General features: G+C 38.2%; 1 long non-coding RNA gene across 1 annotated transcript in view; it reads right to left on the reverse strand.

Moving 5' to 3' along the window:
- Positions 1–12,559, reverse strand: part of LOC106575955 (uncharacterized) — a 45,026-nt gene that overhangs the window by 16,906 nt on the left and 15,561 nt on the right. Inside the window, exon 3 of the long non-coding RNA XR_006760088.1 lies at positions 376–503. This is a non-coding gene — a long non-coding RNA (uncharacterized lncRNA). The remainder of the gene's footprint in view (positions 1–375; positions 504–12,559) is intronic.

Genomic DNA, 12,559 nt, shown 5'->3' on the forward strand with positions numbered 1-12,559 from the left:
CAAAACTACACCAACCACACTCAGCTCTGGTCCCTCAAAAACTGTCCCCTCTTTTGACCCCAACCACTGACCATTGCAAACACAGCCATGAGGGAAGCAGGAACTATAACTACATCGGAAACTACATTGGCAGTTTCTTCAGCGAAGTACAAATTGGCAACATCAAAATGCTGGATTGTTTGGGGACGTGGTATGTTATTGTTACTGATGTTTATCTGTATAGTGTATTATTATGTCAATCTCTGCATTGCATGAGTCTGAGATCCTTAAACTAAAAATAAACAATATTAAAATAATGCACTTCCATGTGTGGTTTAAACAGATTAGTTTATACACATTCACGCAATGAAGCACACTTAGAAATGTACCACTTACCTCAAATCGGACATGGGTAGACAGTCAGCATCACACACCAACTACGGATGTGAAATCCAGGATGTTGAAATCCAGACAGGCCTTATTTTCCACCAGGGTAGTAGATCCAGAACCATAATATAATTATCCTGTAGAGAGGGACAGACAGAGGGCAGCCACAGTCAGTCAGCTAGTTAGTTAGATTCAGACTCCCGGTGAGAACCAGAGAAGGATGACAGGGAGCTGCCTTTTCCCCAGCTCAGTGAATCATATCTGGGCTGTCTTCCTGTCTGCCACCCCCTAGTCTGTCTCGGTCTATCACCGGGCTGCGCCACAAGAGGCCATGTTCGTGCCTGGGAGGCGCATGGTCATCTCCGTCTGGCAGTTAAAAAGTATTTGAATGAGGAATGTTAGCAAACAGACAAGCTGCATGTCGGATGATTGCTAAAGGCAGCAGCTACAGCCAGTCAGCCAGTCCCGTCTCTGCATTGGGTTGGTTGGCCCAGGAATGTGAATAATTCAACAGCAACCAAAAAGGAGGACCCCTTCCCTTTTCACCCACCACCCCTCCCTCCGAGTCCGAAACTCAAATGCCTCCACAAGACAGTGAAAGAGAGAGAGAATTCTACATCTCTGCTCGCTCACTCAATCGGGCGCTCGGAATCCTGCAAGAGTTTGTTTTTGCACACATACACTCACACACACGCGCGCATACAGTACACGATCACTACAAATCACTTCTTGTGTTTCAACATGCAACATATTTTTTTATTTCGTTGGAGGCCTCTCACTCATTGCCTTTTTGTGTCTTTTGTTTGAAATTGGCACCTGTCCCAAAAACCCTCCGCCACTGCTGCACCGCCCTCCTACTCTCCTTTCACAGGAAGGAGAGAGTAAGAGAGGGAGAGAGAGAGAGAGAGTGGGAGAGCTAGAAAGAGAAAGTTAGAAAGGACGAAAGAAAGAGGAATTGGGAGAGAAAGGGAGAGGGGGAAATAAATGGTAAGAGGGGTGAAAAAGTCTAGGAGTATGTGTGTGTGTGTTTGTTTCCTAGTGAGAAACAAAATAGGCAGAAAAAGCAAAGCAAAGCGACGTGACAAGACACTAATTGCGCTATTGCCACCACAGATGCACAGCGGTCGCCGAAAACACAGCCATCTTCATCTTCAGCATGAAGAAGCACATCCTGATCTTCCAAAGAGGGACGACATGGCGAACAGGCAATGCAACACACCGTGGAGTACGTTAAAAGCAGTAGCTACCAAAACAATTATCCAAGCGCAATGCGCAATAACTCTAAATAATATACAAAAGTATGGAATCTGCTGCCGGAAAAAAGTCCACAAACGTTTTCAAAAGGGCAACCAAACCGAAAGTCAAACGGCGGAGGCCCAAAAGCTACTTGTTGCAGGGTATTTAGTAGCTGGACTTGCTTGCAAAGCTGAGAGATAGAGGCAGAGCTGAGAGATAGAGGCAGAGGGTTAAACCCCCCAGAGTAGTAAAAGCCGTCCTCCTCCTGGCACAGTCGCTCTGAAGGGGAGGATCTAGCTTTAGAAATAGCAGCAGACACTTTTCCCTTTTTTCATATCGCTAGTCTCCCTCTTGCATGTGACCGGGACTGGGAGAGTGAGGCGGATGAAGAAAGAGAGAGAGAGAGACAGAGAGAGAGAGAGAGACACAGAGAGAGAGAGAGAGAGAGAGAGAGAGAGAGAGAGAGAGAGAGAGAGAGAGGGGGGGGGAGGGAGGGAGGGAAATAAAGAGCTGTGAGTGGAGGAAATGGAGCTCAGATGATGATGAAATAGGGACGCATCGAAGTGAGGAAGACGCATTTTTATCACGTTCGACACAACGTGTGTGTGAGAGCAAGAGAGACGATCAATAGGGTGGAAGAATGACAAACTACTCCCATAGCACACACACACAGTCGCCAATCATCATTCCAGGGCCCTACACACATGATTAAAATAAACTTCATACTAAATCTGTTCCACAACCATGCAGCTACAGCTCTGACGAAAGGCACGTTTTGGAGCCTTTTCAGAGACGGATGAATCCATTCTTATAAAAACGGGGGGAGGTTTGAGGCTGATCACAATGAAAAAAAACTTTATTAACACCTTTACAGACAACTTAGAATGTAACTGCAGCAGTGTCGACTCCCTAGCCACCCCACCTTTGGCACTTTTTTTTGTTGAAAAAGCGTTCGGCCCCTGCAAGTATTTTGACAAGGAGTCGAAACCCAGATAAGCCTCTGGTGTGAGACTGCTTCACCGAGGCTAAAGGCTGGAGAAGCAGTAAAGCATTGGCTGTGATTTTATACACACACAACATACACACGCACACACAAAGCTTAGTGCACCGTGAGATCCTCCTCACGTTCACAGTGACGATGCAGATGGCTGCACTACTAAATACGATCTACAGTACCTAGGAGGGTAAGAGGGGGACGGGTGTCTTCGATTTAGGGGGGCATGATAAAAATGGACTCTCCTGACGATCACATACTACACACACTTGCGCATACCCACACATCTCATCTCACTGAACCATAAGTATCTATCATACAAGCCATGTCTTAATCCCTCTGCTAAATGACTTAAATGTAAATGTAAATGTAAATGTAAAGAGATAGTCCTTGTTGCCGCACACAAATATGTGGCCTATCATTCATGAAACATATCATCTAAATATGAAACATTATTGCCAGTTTCCGCAAACCCTACTAGGACACACACACTACTACACTTTCTCTGGCCTGGCTGATTGCAACCACAACAAGGGTCTTTGGAAGTTTGTGACAGATAGGCTATTTTAGAACAACTTCCTGTCTCTTTATGCTACCGTCCCCCTCCCGTTCCCTAAAAACCAAGAGCTCCCAGAAGCTCTCCCTTCTCCCTGAAGTAGCAGGAGCACAAATGAGAGAGAAAAAGTGGAGCACTAAGCAACTTAATTTCTTTCCTTTTTGGTACATTAGCTACATGAGATTAAGAAGGACTGCATGCATTAAAATGAAGGTTTGGGATATTTTTTTCCCTGGTTTTCTCCTTGTGTATGTATATTTTTTAAAATGGTGATAAAAAAAGAAGATGGAGCTAACATGGCTGCTTTGGCTCTATCCCAGTGTGTGTGTGTGTGTGTGTGTGTGTGTGTGTGTGTGTGTGCGTGCGTGCGTGTGTGCGTGCGCGCCTGCCATGGAGGTGGGATGGAGACAGAACACACTCCAGCCCAGCACTAAAATCTGGGCTACTCTCAGCATTAATTCTGCCCATTCTGCAATGACCCAGCATATAATAAAATATAAATATTTCCATATTCAGAAATGCGTGTAATACAGTTTACATAGGAGTTGTCGAGAAACATTAAAGAAGGAGTCGATACAGTTGAATATGCTAAATTAAACTATATTTCTCCCATGTTTTCTTATGAAAAAAGCTGATGGGGCATCTACAGTACAAACATGAGGTTAAACCTACTACGTCACATCTCGCCACCTCTTTAGCCAATCGCTACTCCTCAAGACTAAAAACCGCATTGCACAAAGTACATAGATCAAATACTAAGATAAGCAAAAGTATACTCTTTGTCACTTATTTGTTTTGTTCCATTCTGACTATCAGGCCCATTTCACTACTCTAGTCTGAAGAGAGACTTCTGTTGTTTACAATATTACATGTAGCAGGAATTCAAAAAACTTGGCAGGGCTGTTGTGGAAAGTTCATTCGAGGATACAGTTCTGGTTTTGGGTAGGCTGCCAAGACCTGACACTGTGAGCCTCTCTAAGGCCTCACCCCTCTCAGAGAGCTCTGAGTTGCCTGTGTAAGTCTGCCATTGATCAAACTCCAATATTAACAACCTCTTTATGACACCTTCTTTAGGAGTTGTACAACCGTCAGCTGTAGCACGGAACTTTATTGACGCACTTCATCTAGCTGTAGATTTCTAAATCAAAGCTGTATTGTGTGTTTCATCATGCACATACTTTCAAAGCAATTTAGTAAAACAATGAATATCTGTTGTCTTTAAACAGTGCATGCGTTTTTGTTCAATTGTGACCAGACATGTAACTCCATCAGAATTCAGCATTCTGATGGAGTTACATGTCATCGGATGAGCTTTACTATCTGCCAAAGCACGCCAAAATAAAGTTCCTTGTTTATAAAAAAAATACTAATCAAGTAAGGCTATATTATCCTTTCCCACACATCTACAAATCATATTGTTTCCCAACTATCCAGAGAGTATGAATTGGCAACTCATAAGGGAAAATATTTAATCACAAAAAAATGGCTGCTTCTTCAATCACCACCTCAATCACCACAGACACTCATAAGAGAACAAAATAAAAATATTTCACAGCATAACAATAACTTCATGTAAAAAGACTGTTGGAAATGTTTACGTAACAAGTAAGTAATACGTACCTGATATATTAAACAAAAACGTTTAGTGACAAATACAGCAGTTTTGGGTACCATATTCAAAGTTCACAAAAATAACTATGATATTGAAACACACAAATAAAGAAAAAATGTCATTCAAAGACTGGCATTATGGTGATTGGGGACTGACTTTACCTGAACAAATATATCTGGCTTAGTTTATCCTACTGTACTTGACAGCTAGAATGTGCATATTATTTTGCAAAGAGCCAAACGGAGCTTTAAAGCTTAAATGACATCAAAGTACTAAAATCCTTTTTTGGGGGGGGGGATCCCAGAGGTAATGTTGTCTTTTTATTAGCTGTAGTGTCTGGTTAACAATTAAATAAATACACTGAAGCAGAGTAATTACAAACAGTTGGAGAATGGGAGAGTTATGCTGCAGGGTATGTAAGCTACCCAATACCTGTAATAATAACAGTGTAAATAAATAGTACACTGCTTTGTGTCACATATAATATATATCAAATTCATCTGTAGGGTAAAGAAGACCATACCCTTTATTGTATACTTGTCCATGACAAATGTCATGTATTCATCTCATTGACACCGCACGCTGAAGAAGACTGAGGCTGAATTGCCAACCCAATCTCCAAATAAAATGCCAACCTGTGGCGTAACTGCAGTAACAGAATTACGCCATGGCTTGACGTTTTAATTATGTCATTTGGTGCCGTATCTTAACTGTCATTCAAACGCCGCAAAAGTGAAACTAAAACGTAAGTTTAGGCATTCATTCCAAATGGTTTTGGATAAGGTTAAACTTAAGTTTAGGCATTCATTCCGAACACACAACCCTCGGAGCCCATCCACCATCCCCATCCACAGCGCCCTAGCAAGCAGCAAGTCTACTAGATGTAATAGGCGCTCACGTTGCACCTAGTGGACAGTACAGCTTCCACATTTCGCCAGGTCCAAACGTAATCAGGTACCTGCAGAATCGGCACCTCCTGGCGTATTCCATAAGAGAATGGGCTGTGAACCGCATATATGCAGTGCAATTAATGAATAAACAAATTATTGAAGAGTATTCATTTGAAGAGTATTTATTGGAGTGCTGTCCCTTTCTATTTACCTCATACAATGTAGAGAGACTTTCTCTCTGCTACCCAGACAGAAGTACTGACCAGACAGAAGTACTGCCCGCCAACCACCACCTCTACTTGGTGGTCTATGGTGGGGCCCCTCAAGCGCACGTGTCCATACAACTTCTCGATTACACCCCTGACCCATGGGGTCACCCTCTGTTGCTACGGGAACAAAGGGCGAGACCCCTGAGGTCAGAAGTGTTAAGCCGGGAGCCGGCCAGGCCCCATTGACAAGGTAGCATAGTGTTGGCTCAGAGAAGGTAAAGATCACTAACACAGGGGACTAATAGGGATTAAGGGGCCGTAAGGGGCCCATCTCCTCAGGGATGTCACTCAGGGGACTAGTAACATCAGTCTCTGTTAACCTCCCTGACCTCCGGCAGCCATTTAGGGGCGACAGGTCACTTACAAGAGGCTAGAGCGGGGCTTTGACGGTGAGACTGCTGATCCTATATGGCTGATATTCTCAACTGTTTCTGTATAGCACTTTGTGACATCGGTTGATGTAAAAAGGGCTTTATAAACACATTTGATTGATTGAACTGTTTGCAACATGAATGTAACAACTGTATTGTTTTGTGTATTGACATGTTTCCCTAATCAATTGAATTGTATTTCTATAGAAAACCTCTGAAGTTGAAAAACAGATTGACAGATTAAATTATTATATGCCAAAATGTTATACCTCAGAGAACAGAAAGCCATCAGAGAATACAGCCTCGATATTGGCAGGTATACAACCAATTAAATGGTATTCTTATTGAAAATGTTATGTTATAAAGTAAATGCATTAGATTAAACAGAATTAAAAATCAAAATGTTATGATTATGAAGTGTTCAGGCATCGATATAAACAGTCTCGTTATCAACAGGTAGAACACAGAACTGAAAACTCAAAATGGAGGACAGAGACAACATGGATACTAGTGAAGTAGCAATACTGATTCACCTAAACAAATTCAGATAAGAGATCTAAAGAAGTATATCCTGATATCTTTTTTTATAAATATACCAAAGACATGGTATCGAAGTTAAGTATTTTCTGAACATCAGTTTTCTACAGTTTCCTCATGTTTGAGTAGGGATAAGGTTAACTCTGTCCATTCCAATTGAAAAGGCAAATAGTTCTAACTAACATATTAATAATTATATTATTTGTAATCAATGTAAAATATTTGTCTGGGGATGAATGCAAATATTTTACATCAATATATGAAAGAAAATAAACTAGAATATGACAATTTGAACATATATATATTTGTTGCCTTTAGTATTGCTTTTTCAAGTGGCTATGGATAAATGAAGACATGTATTGCTTTAAAGGTAAAATTATTCATTTTATTATGTCTCAAGAGTGATAAGAGGGAAGGCTTGAAAGAATTTTCACTCCTAATGTTGGTGAATCATATCAAATACAAATAATGATTAACATAAGAGTATTTCACGGATAAACATATTGTATAACTCATTCAAAATGGACAGGTAAATGGGCACCTATTGATTTAGATGGCTGATAAGATAGAGGTAACTTAGAGAGAAAAATATGATTAAATATAGCCTAAGAGGAGATGCTGTTCTCCAGAAATACATTACCAAATTAAATGACATTATTTGTTCAAGTTATTAGAAAATAAAAATAAAGAAATACGATATTATATGAATCATATTTATATTTATATTCATTTGCCAAAAGCTTTTAGCAATAATGAATTTGTGTACTTAAAAATATCCAAAATGCTGTAGTATTTACTCAAATTTAGGTTGATACAACCTAAGATGTTTTGGTTTAATTTAGATAGAAAAATCTAAGATTATAAAAATATGCATGAAATGTGAATGGTAAAAGTTTTTCCTTAACACATTCTGTAATGTGAAGTGAAATTGATCTGATGTCTACCCTTGTTATACCAGGAGTGAAGTGCTAACTTTTAATTAACTAATGTTGATTTTCCTAAGTGGGAAAACAAAGTCTTACATTTGTTGGTTTCAGAAAAAAAAAAATCTAAGTCTGATCTAAGACAGATACAAATATGTTTGAGGCAAATAAAGGTATATTACCTTAAATGGCTTATTTTCAAAACACTAGCTTATGTAAACTACCATTTAGGAACAAAAATGTATACCATATTATACATCTTTATTATTTTAATGAATTTAATTATGAAAGGTTAGACATGTATTTTATAACTTAAAAGGTATATACAAACATGTGATATAAAGGATATAAAGAAGTTGTAAGTAGGAGGAGACAAAAAAATGGCATTCGTGTGTAAATGGGTTTAATAAAATGTATAATTCATAAAAATTGTTAGCACTATTTAAAGTTAAGAAGAATAAACAACATAAATAAAAAATAATATTTGACAGTATTTACAAAATTAACTAAAATGAAAAATGATATAGCGTCTTACATAGATGCTAGTTATTCATTACATTCTTTTCAATTATTTGGTTTCAAAATCTTCTAAACTGCTGTTTTATTTTTTTATGTCACTTTCAAAAACTTATGAGTCAACTTCTGCTCTTCTTTTTTTACTGAACATTTCTATAGTAAATTGAAAATCTGTGGTGCCGGAATACCCTATACGTATATTCTATAATAATTTGTACAATTTTATCACTTTTAAGCAACACAATTTTAATATCAAATAGTTGCATTATGTTTTGTTCAATACAAGTTAAAATAAATAATGTTGTGTCTGTTGTTTTATTTATTTTTTGTACTTTGAAGATCAAACAATGGACGATGGTGAAAAAAAATCTATGGCGAATGACTTAAAGGAGATTTTAGCAATAAGAAATAAATTATCTTGAAAGAAAACAATAGCTGGAGACTAAAACCTCATACTAAAAAAGGTAAGTACAAAAAGTGAAAGGTATAACTTCTTTGTGATTCAGTCCTCTCTCTTTGATAATCATTAAACAACTCACCTTTAAAAGCTCACTCAGCTGCTAAGGTAGAGGCTGGGACAGAACTGAACTGCTCTTAGCTGGAAATACAGTAAGTGTCCAGGACAGGACTGCCACACTTTAACCAGACAGGCTGATCTAAACAACATTATTATTGGCCTCCTCGCAGATCGTCTCTTAGATCTCGGCCTATACTTTCAATTTAACCATGTGACTACCATTTTAGATTATTTTCCAGTTAGTGTTTTATTAGCACGAAACACTTACACACTTGTATTAGTTACTAAAAATCAGAGCTGCACATCTTTGATGTGATGGGTAAGGTTTTTCTTTGGTTTAAGAAAAACCTTACCCATCACATCAAAGATGTGCAGCTCTGATTTTTAGTAACACTTCATGGAGGACCTAAGATGAAATTGCTCATTATCATGAGTCCATATTTCATGTTGATACAAGCATAATATTGTAAGATAGCAAAAATTACAAGAAATATAGATTTGAATAGAAACATATATTATATTATGATTTGTAATATATTGTTACTCATAGTATTTGGAACCTGTGATTAACCAAAATTGATAGCTAATTCATTGTCAATTATAGCAGAAACAGTAACGAACTCCACACAAGGGAATTATTTTAGCCCACTTCCATCAAATGTAACTAATATGAACTAATCACAGTCTTGTACAATCTGAAAACATACCACCACAATCCCATATCTTTGTTACCTGCAATTCTTACTGGGCTTATATTTTCTCTCGGTCAACCTCGAGTCTCGAAACAATCACCAGAAAAACAGCAATGATTTCTTCCTCTTTTAGTACATTGTGTGCAAGCCAGCTGCTCGGTTGTCCCTCTTAAAGACTCATGCCGGCCGTTGGTTCTGACAGGTGCCACGTCACGGCTCTAGAACTACACATCAGAAATACCCAGGGGAGCTCAGAGAGAGAGACATGGGCCCTTATTGACTAATTTAAAAAATGCATCTTTCTTTCCCTCCTTTCCTTCCTTCGTTTGTTCCTTCCTTCCTTCCTTCCGTCATCTTTTCCTTGAAGTAGTAACTGATCTAACATCATGACTAAATAGGCAATGACTGGATTGGTGAAAGCTAGTAACTGTATCCTAACTTGAATTTATCCCACTTAATCCAACTTGTGTTAGGTCATTGATTACCTCAAAGAAGGGCATTTTTCAAATAGGCCAATAGATATAAACTCGACCCACACCCATGTACTGCGGTAGCCAAATCCGAAGCGCAGGGCTCTAATTCATATTCATATTCATATTTCAATGGAAACTTTTCTCTCCTTTGACTATATCATATAATATACTGTGTGTACACAATCTATGTATATGTTGCTAAAGTGGGGTTTAAGAGCCAGCTAAGTATTCTTCAAGGGTAAAGATTATAAATAAATGGGATTGTGTTAAACCATATTTGAGAGAGTAATATGTTGTAACAAAATTATATAGATTTGATGTACTCAAAGCGTACATTCAATGTCACTTTCTATATAATGGGTTGATAATATTTGTTTAACAAGACAAAGACAACTAAGCACAATGAATGTGTTGCTCATAATAGCATCACCATTTCTTTAAAAGTGTGTAATATTATCATGACTTACCTAGCTGGTGAAGGGCATATCCTAAAATTGAAAAATGAAAGAGTGCTAATAGGTCAAAGTGTCTGTAGACACCATCTAGTCTTTCTGTAGTATATTAGTTATTTGTCTATAATTGTATTTTAGTGAGGGATCACCATATGGGAATCAAGCATCTCATTTTTGCCAATAAGAAATTCTAAGAGTTATACTTTTAGCTTGAGGCAAATTAACACTGTAATTAGAATGACTAAAACATTAAACCATAGGATTAATTTATTTTATTTTCTGCAGTATCTCACTTATTCCACCTGGTCCTCTCTATCTATTGTACAGTATATGTGTAATGTATACATACAATTCACATGGATAAACGTACATATGCATTTAAAATATATAAAAATATTTAAATGTTTTTGTTTCATTTCTTCTGATTAAATGTAATTAATACTAATCCAATTTAACCCCAAATTAAACAGTCAATAGCCTACAATTAATAGTTTTTTTTTTTTGTTTACTTGCTAATATTTTCAAATGTAAACGTTTCTTATTGAAGTGGTGCATAATGATATAGCATTTTTTATTTTTTTTTCAGAACGCTATACTGTTGGAGTCATGATTCTGATTGTAGCTCAGAACGTTTTTACAAACAAAGTCTTAAAAACATATAAAAGGTCTTGGTGTTTGCTTTAAATTAGTATCCTAATGAACTTTCTACATAAATGATTTGTTTTGATGATGTAACTGTAGTCTATACCCACTAGCGGTGCGTTGGTAAAAATCCAGGGGGAAAAAGCCATATTACAACCTATGTGTTGTGATAATTGCACTGTTTGCTCTATAACCTGTTAATGGCTTGACACCGTGATATATAGGCCTAAGGCTGAGACAAGGCTGAGACAAACACATTTGTTTCATTACAAAACCGGAGAGCAACATCTTTCCTGTGAAGTTCACAAAACATATTGCATGCAGCAAACTATTAAACAACTATTTATTTAGAACCACAGAGTGTTACTGCAAGTCACAAAGAAAACAGGAGCTCGATCCACTATTCCAGCACCATTTCAACTTCAACATCATCTAATCACCTATGCTTAGTCTAATATAGTGACAACTAAAAGATACCAAAAACTATTTAGTCCAATCAACGTAAGCTAAATATGATGTAGCTGTCAATGGTACTGATTTATGTGTGTGTGTGTGTGTGTGTGTGTGTGTGCGTGCGTGCGTGACTCACCCTACTTGCAGAGAAACACCAACGTCATCCTACTCTTTCATGCCTAAATGTTCTATGACTATGTCATACAGTACACACTTTTAGTTTTTGTTGTCCTGTGCTACCTGGCTAAAATACTTGCTCGCTAGCCTAACTTCCTTTCATGGGCAACGATACGCCAGGCAAGCTAGTTAACCTTGGCATAACATTAGTTAACATTAGCATACTATTTCCATACTATTTCCTCAGGCCAGGGGCACAATGTATGAATTTATGGTTAGATTAGAATATACATAAAAAGTATTGGCCAGTATGGAGAATTAGGTAAAACCACAAGTCCAAATCCCTATCTCCATTGATGGATAATTTAGGAAAGGGATGATTTTAGCTAGCTAGCTAGCCACCGGAAGACAACAACACCACGAGATGCAACAATTCAAGTTTGGCTTGTGATGTGATTGGTCTGAAGCCAAATCCAAACTGTCTTCCCTTGACACTTTTTTTGGTGCACCAGAACCATTCACAGCTGAGGTCACTCAGTTTAGCTGATTGGCTAATATTTTATACATTTTTTTAATCAAGGGAGGACAAATGCTCGCTGACTTCCCTTGCATTCAATGCTATGGGCGGCAACAATGTCATACTTTTTCGGACCAGAAAGCATCAGATAGATCCGCTACACATACTGAGACAGAGGGGTGCTGTTTCGATCGCTCAAATGCTTTCACCGGTGAGACATGCAAATTGAAGAAAATGTATGAAACACAGAGAGAATAAAGATTAATTATTTAGTATGTTGTTTTCTCTTTTCTTCCCTTGTCATCCATGAATACACACCAGTCTACACCATCTTTTCAATGAGGTGGGGCGGCTCAAAGGAGTTAAGACGCTAACAGTCATGTGCGCGCCACCAGCAACAAAGGATCCCCTATGTTGGGTGCATAC

Source organism: Salmo salar, chromosome ssa17, assembly GCF_905237065.1.
Source record: "Salmo salar chromosome ssa17, Ssal_v3.1, whole genome shotgun sequence".
NCBI classification, from domain to species: Eukaryota; Metazoa; Chordata; class Actinopteri; order Salmoniformes; family Salmonidae; genus Salmo; species Salmo salar.